The 7,596-nt window shown below is 37.2% G+C and overlaps 1 protein-coding gene across 1 annotated transcript in view; it reads right to left on the bottom strand.

Moving 5' to 3' along the window:
* LOC107590414 (trinucleotide repeat-containing gene 6C protein-like) overlaps nt 1-2,743 on the bottom strand; it is a 75,825-nt gene extending 73,082 nt beyond the window's left edge. Inside the window, exon 1 of the mRNA XM_016279154.1 lies at nt 2,127-2,743. The gene's annotated coding sequence lies outside the window, so the exon portion shown is untranslated. The remainder of the gene's footprint in view (nt 1-2,126) is intronic.
* Between the last annotated feature and the right edge of the window lie 4,853 nt (nt 2,744-7,596).

The raw sequence follows: 7,596 nt of genomic DNA, 5'->3' as shown, positions 1-7,596 counted from the left end.
CTATTGATGAGCCAGACTGATTCAAAGCATTAATGTCAAAGCCTGACAAGATACCAAGATGACTACAGTCAAAGACAGTAAAAAACTCAAATGAATATGTCCTAGCATAACAGACAAAAGACCTCTGGTTCAATAACACTGAAAAATAGTTTTAAGGTGGCTCAGAAGGGAATGTGGGAATTAATAGGACCTAATCATACAGCTATAAAACCGATGAGTGATTCCTTAAGCATTACTAGTTTGATACCAGTGACTGTGAGAAGCTCAGATGGGAGTCTCTATTTTGGATTTGAATACAAATGCTAAACTGATACATGTGCCAACAGTGCAATGTGGCATATCACCAACAAGTGTAGAAAATAGCAATAGCAAATAGCAACAAACTTGGAAATGTAAAATGTGCACCAGAAAATTAAGTAGAAGAAAAAAAAAAGAAAGAAAATGACAGTTGTTTGCAGAATATAGGCAAAGAAATAAACACCTTCATGCTAATACTGCCTAGACATTATTTGTAAAAAAAAAAAAAAAAAAAAAAAAATCCCGCCTAGAAATTTTTTTAAAAAAAAAAAAAAAAAAAAAAAAAAAAAAAAAAAAACCCCATGTTTTTACTTTAACAAAACATTATAATATGGATTTAGTACAGGAAACCAGTTAACTCTAACATAGTTTGCTTCTCATTTCAATGGTTAGATCTATGGTTTAATCTGTGGTTACTATGGTCTTGCTCTAATGCCACAGTTCCTATAAAAGAAGAGAGTTTCATAAAGGAATCACACACCAGACTCGGAAACCATGATTCCACTTCAATAACCAACAGCTACAAATGACCAAACATGAAGCCACATGGTGCAAATCCCTAGCCACAGTAATGCTGGTAAGGCTTCATAAGAACAAGCTGATAGGGGCAATGTGACCTAAGCTTTATGGTAATCGGAGCATTAAGTGGCCTCCTTTTTACTCCTAGAGAACACACAGCCCTTTTCAAAGGTCTGGCTCTGACAAGGGGGCCCCTAACCCTGTGAGGGGAGCAGAAACTCTCCCTGCCAAATTAGCAACTGCACCACATGGACAGCCATGGGGACCTTTGACATTGGTGCTGTCCTCAGATGGTAAGCACGTTAGCATTATCCTGCACTACCAAGAAGACTTATTCAATGCCCTTACGAAAATTTGCCAGGGTGTCTGTCTAAATATCAGTTACCACAACAAAACGGTAGTAATTTGGCATTGCCAAGCACTCTGATAAGAAAATAAACACTGACAGAAACATTCTGACAGCTTATGTTGTTTGAATCATATTTCTAATGAATTTACTACCATTTCACAGTACTACCAACGTAATTACTGACATCTTGCTGCAAACTATTATCAGTTTTAATAAACATACAATTACTCTCAATTGATATAAACCTCTCATACTCTTCCTTGGAAAAACACAAGCCTTGAACATATAGAAGAAACGTGAACAGCATTTTTGTTATAAAGTAAAATTGTTTTGAGGAATCCGTTTTTTTTTATTCAAGGGCAAAATGACCGAGCATCGAGCATACAGTGAATCAGAGCATCTCTTCGCGCGATATTTCCAATTTAAACACCACAGCGGTTGTTTCGTTATCGTTTTTCGCCAAGGCTGTAGCATAACAATACAATCTCAAAAACTAGTGAGGTGCCTTCATAGACAACATTTCTGAGCATCAAAACGACGTGACGGGACAGCAAATATATACACAACACACCGTTCAAGCGCCAAACTCCGGCGTTAACTAAACGCAACGGGCAAATTGGTCACATTGGCGTAAATGTGACTGTTAAATACGACTGGAATCAGATAAGAAAGGAAACTGATCTCGCATCTGTTTAGAAAATGAGCCAATGTTGATGTTTGGGGAAGGGGGGTTGGGAAGTAAACACTTGCACACGCAAAGTCATCCAAACAGAACAGAAAACACGTTATTAAATAAACCTGCGAGCGCCAGGTGATTTCAATAATTCTGCGCTTCTTCTGTCAGAAACAAAATAGCACAAAAGATAATGCTACAATGACGCATTGTCACCATATACCAAAATTATCACACCCCGCCCACTTAAATATTATAACAGTTTTTTTTTTTAATGTCTCACCTTACCTTTATTTCGCACATGGAGCAACTGCAGTCTGCTGTTCAAATGTGATGCATGAGCTGCATGGTGAAGGAGGATGTTGTCGATGCCCGTACTGACACAGATCCGATCCTATTCAGTCGCAATCAGACACTCACTCTTGCAGTGAGCTGCAATGGCGAGCCCCACTTTCTAGTTGAGAAATTCACCTCTCAACATGCAGTGGAATTTGTCCAGAGAGGGGGGAAAAAACTCGGAAATACCAGTGCAAACAGTGAAAAGGACATTAAACGACAGTTTTGCACGTCAGCAAGCAAGCTTAGGGTTGATCAGCTGTAACATTTCGGCGAATCTCAGGAGCACCTACACACGCGCGCGCACACCCACACAGACACGCGCGCGCGCACACTAGGCAGCTTGAGCTTTTGTATGCGTTTGGATGTATATAAAGTGCGTAAAGGGAATATCTCAGCATGCCTTTAGTTCGCTAATATGTATGTACACGAGTCCACGCGAGTTAAATGTCCCGATGCTCAGAAGGTAGGGAAATTCCAATGCATCCATTTAAAAGGATACTGCTCTGACGTGAAGCGTCTGGGTTTTCGTTTGTGGCGCTCCAGCAGCCATTTTGTTGAAACTGACAACAGCGTCTCAATGGAGTAAAACAGGAAGTGCCCCCATTCCCCATCGGCACGTCACGTGACTTCAACTAACAAACAATCCAACCCCTCTGTTAAAATATCGCTCCACCTTTGTTGTTGCTATGACAACGAAGGTCGAGGAACTACCTCCTCCCTCCCCCAACAACACACACACACTGACATACACCCAGACATCCCTTGTGTAGCTCTATTAATCATTAATCGGGCTTTCTCAGCAAGACTTTAAAATATTTAAAACACAGAGAGCTCTTGAATCCATTTTAGTTACTTGGTTTACATCCCGCCTCAAGTATGTTTTTGTTTTGGACATATTTCCACCGGCAGGGGGCGCACTTTCAACACGCCACTAGACGTCGCTTGAAAATCTCTTAATTATGACTTAACTTATTGACTGAAAATTAAAAACAAATGAATAGACAATCATTTAGTGCATTCCCAATTTATTTATCCCTCGCTGACATAGGAAGTAAGCGGCATAGACTTGCAGCTTTGTTCTGTCATTCCTGGTTTATTGGGCTGCTAGAACACTCTCTGGACTCAGACACAACTGACATGAGTTATCCTCTCTATGGCTGGCCAGCTCCATGTTAAGTGCACAGCCAGAAGAAAACATGCGTTTATTTGCATTGCAAGCACATTTTTTCTCTTACAGAACAAACATCAAAACCAAAACTAAAATGGTGTGCACCATTGTTATTTGCAGTTTGATCATTGTTACATATAAAATACACATAAAATGCACAAAATATTGTGCAAACGATTGTAGGTGCATCATATCGCATACAAGAGACAAAATTTCACATCCAGGCACTCACACAGATTTTATTATTTAAACAGCCTTTATTTGCAGAGCTAATTAAGAAACACCACTCTACAATACACTTTTTTGTGTAGCCTATTTATGCACCACTTTATTAATTATATTAACAAGTAGGTGAGAACATGGACTATTTTAACATTTTATCTGCAACTCAGTTGTCTTTACATCTCAGAAAGACTGACATAATGTACTTAGAAATATTTTCCCCCCAAAACTTTTGTAACAATTCCCATTTTTGTACACACAATATGTAATTGCTTTTTTCCCCATAAATCCTTATGTTTTCCATAAATCCTTATGTTTTACACAAATGTGTTAACTTTCCCCAACACTGGTCTTCTCAATTCATTTTTCTTTGAGATAAAGAAAGGTTCCTTAAAGAAGCTGTTCATAGAGCTGTATGTTTCCACAATTTGGGACACATCACTAAGTGTTACCATGCATGATTTTCATAGTGCAATTATTCAGTCATACTGAAATATGGGTTTAAAAGATTTTTGACATGCAAGTATGGTCTCCACCCAAATTTCTGAGGGCATTTTTAACATTGCAACACGGATCCCCCTCTGTCCTGCTCCTGCTTACAGCTTTATCACAGCATGGACTGAGGAAGACAAATGTGATCAGAGAGCTGGCCAAACATTTCGCTGAGCAATGAGCCAAAACCCGACCTCACTAAAGACTCATTTCTCTCGCTCTCATTAGCATTCATCCACCCAGTGACAACCAGTGCGCTTCTGTTGGCCAGATGAATATGAGGGGATGGCTGAGTCACTTTAGGTAGTTAAAAGACAAGGGCTTGCCAATAAAGACATGCTGACAGACCTTCAAGGGGCCAATTAAATAACAATCCACCCTAATGTCATCTGCATATGGATTACAGCTGAGATATGTAATGTGGTGGCAGTGGAGAAACGTGATTACTGAGTGCATTTAATGATGAAGTATGTATAGAGGCATAAAAGCTCAGCTTGGCAGGGAGGGCTGATCACAGATCATGGCAATTAATCTTGCTTGTTGTGATAATTCAGGTCGATTATTCTCCACATCACCTCTTCAGCATAGAAGCAGCATCACAGAGTTGCAAAAGGGGCAACCCAGACTCATCCAGACAATGAAAAGTGTATCAAGTCTCGTGTTTGGGAGCAACTTAAGACAATAACATAATTACCTTTAGGGTGTGCATGTATATATGGGAATGTGTGTTGATTTACAGCGACATGGGTGCAGGTTGCCACAATTATGGGCAAGGCATTTCTGGGCTGGATTAATTTCCCTTGAGACCTTTGTAATGGATAAGGGCAGGAGATGGAGCCGGACCAGGCATGTTTTAGGCAACATCACAAATCACAATGTCCAAGTAAAATGTTGAAATTTGGGCATTCTCTGACACAACTGTCACATTCAAAGAAGAATATTGGTAAATCATGTCCAAAGAAACCAGATAAATTATACAAAACAATAGTGACAATTCATATATTAATTAACCATAAACAGGTCAACATGCAGTCTGCATGGAATCTGTGTTATTTGAGTATTATTTATTCTGTTGTAGCATTTATTAATATTTAGAATGATCTTTTAGCTAATAATTATCGTTTACCGCTTTTTATATTTTTAGTTTTCATTTTAATTTCAGTTTAAGTTTTAGTATTAAATTTTTATGTGCTTTTAAATATTACATATTATATAAATATAATATTTCAATATGATATTTTAAATATTTCTATTTCGCTAAAATTTTTCATTTCAGTTTTAGTTTTAGTAATTTTCAGTACTTCAGACTTGTTTTATTTCAATTAGTTGCCAATGCAACATTTCTAATTTTCATTTTTTAAAGTTTATCTAATATTTAGATTTTATTTGATTTCATATTTTAATTAATGAAAATTATTTGTAAAAATTTTAGAGGATAGGTTCTACGCATTCCCTATAGATCCTGTGTGTTTATTTTTTGATCATTAAATTTGCTATCCAATAAATGTTTAGTACTTTCAGCTCTGTTTAGCATATTTTAATTACACAGATAAAATACAAATTATACATAAAAGGTACAGATAGTCCTCCTAAATCACCACAGAAAGAGTAAAAAAAAAAAACCTTTTAAAGGCCACAACCTCTAAATGTTCAGCTAACAAATTATCCATCTCAGTTCTTCAGTTCATATGTTCATGTTTATTTTAGCTACACCAGCACTTGTTGGCTTTACTTATGTTATAATCACACACGCTAGTTGAACAAGCATTAGACCTTTGTGCTCTCCATGGCATTAGGGGAGCAGTGTAGACAGGTTAATCAGATTTACAGCACACAACCATAATTGGCTGCCTTTATAGATTCAAATGGGCAATTAACTAAAAGCAGTCTGTGTTGCACTTCATTGAAAACCTGTGAATGTGCTGCTATAATAGTTTTGAGAAGACCATAGAGGCAATCGGAGCTTCCTCTAAATCCTCTGAGCGGAGCCTGCAAAGACTTACCCAGTGCTTTTTGGAATACTTAATTCTGATTGGTCTATCGTGACATTCGGCAATCTCATATTTCCTTAAATTCACCATGACAATGGCAGTCCTATATTAGACCAGTCATTGTAGTAACTGAAACCGGTGCTACTTTCATGTCTCTTGTATAAAACCACAATCTGCTTGTCTCATTTTATACATCCCATCAGTTATCAGTTGTAATAAAATGATCTCAGAGGACTTATTACTGTAATATTGTTGCAGTGTTTGTTTTATTTCTCGGCTGATTATTTTATATATTGTAATGGACTTTTTTCCTTAGCCAAAGCTTTAAGATCATATTAGGGCTGGTAAGAAATAATTTTTTTTTATCTAATTACATAGAGGCAATCGGAGCTTCCTCTAAATCCTCTGAGCGGAGCCTGCAAAGACTTACCCAGTGCTTTTTGGAATACTTAATTCTGATTGGTCTATCGTGACATTCGGCAATCTCATATTTCCTTAAATTCACCATGACAATGGCAGTCCTATATTAGACCAGTCATTGTAGTAACTGAAACCGGTGCTACTTTCATGTCTCTTGTATAAAACCACAATCTTCTTGTCTCATTTTATACATCCCATCAGTTATCAGTTGTAATAAAATGATCTCAGAGGACTTATTACTGTAATATTGTTGCAGTGTTTGTTTTATTTCTCGGTTGATTATTTTATATATTGTAATGGACTTTTTTCCTTAGCCAAAGCTTTAAGATCATATTAGGGCTGGTAAGCAATAATTTTTTTTTATCTAATTAATTACATGATGTGGCAAATTAATTGCACATCAAATTTGGCTGTGAAATTACTCCCAAATGATCATTTAAAGTCATTGTTGTGTAAAGCATCAAACAGACATTACAAAAAGTAGCTTCAGCAAGAAATATTTTGTTTGATAAAAGTTATTACATATACTCTTTTGGACCATGAGGGTGAGTAAATGATGACACAGTTGTCATTTTTGGGTGGGTGAACTATACCTTTAATAATTTATTTGATTCATTTTTATTATTATTACTATAGAAATACGAAATTATCTCTTTAATGAAATTATACTCTAAATAATAAACTACAAATGCCAGTAGGTGTTAAATGTCTTAATGATTAAGTCATCGAGTCATTCATTCATTCATTTGATTCGTTCAAATGGCTGATTCATTCAGGACAGGAGTGAAGTAAATGTTTTTTTATGAATGGTCCATTGAATCATTAGGCTTGTTCGACTTGAAGCGGATCATCACCATTAGACCGATCGGTGTGGACATCAAAGTACCGCAAGAGCTATAAGAGCAGAAGGCTCTTTATGCTTTTGAGCCGCTCTCGCGGTACCTTGATGTCATACACCGATCAGTCTGTGCAGCACCGCTTCAAATCCAACGCGCCTATGGCCAGTGGTTCAACGCGCCAAATGGTTCACCCAATTCGTTCAAAACGTGCATAAAGAAATGAAATGCCGCTGTGTCTTGCTCGGAGACGAACAGTTCTGATTTGTCTTTATATTTTCGTTGGCAAA

Source organism: Sinocyclocheilus grahami, unplaced genomic scaffold, assembly GCF_001515645.1.
Source record: "Sinocyclocheilus grahami isolate Dianchi unplaced genomic scaffold, SAMN03320097.WGS_v1.1 scaffold127.1, whole genome shotgun sequence".
NCBI lineage: Eukaryota > Metazoa > Chordata > Actinopteri > Cypriniformes > Cyprinidae > Sinocyclocheilus > Sinocyclocheilus grahami.
Note: the sequence above shows the minus strand (reverse complement) of the source record. Positions and strands in the feature narration are given on the sequence as shown.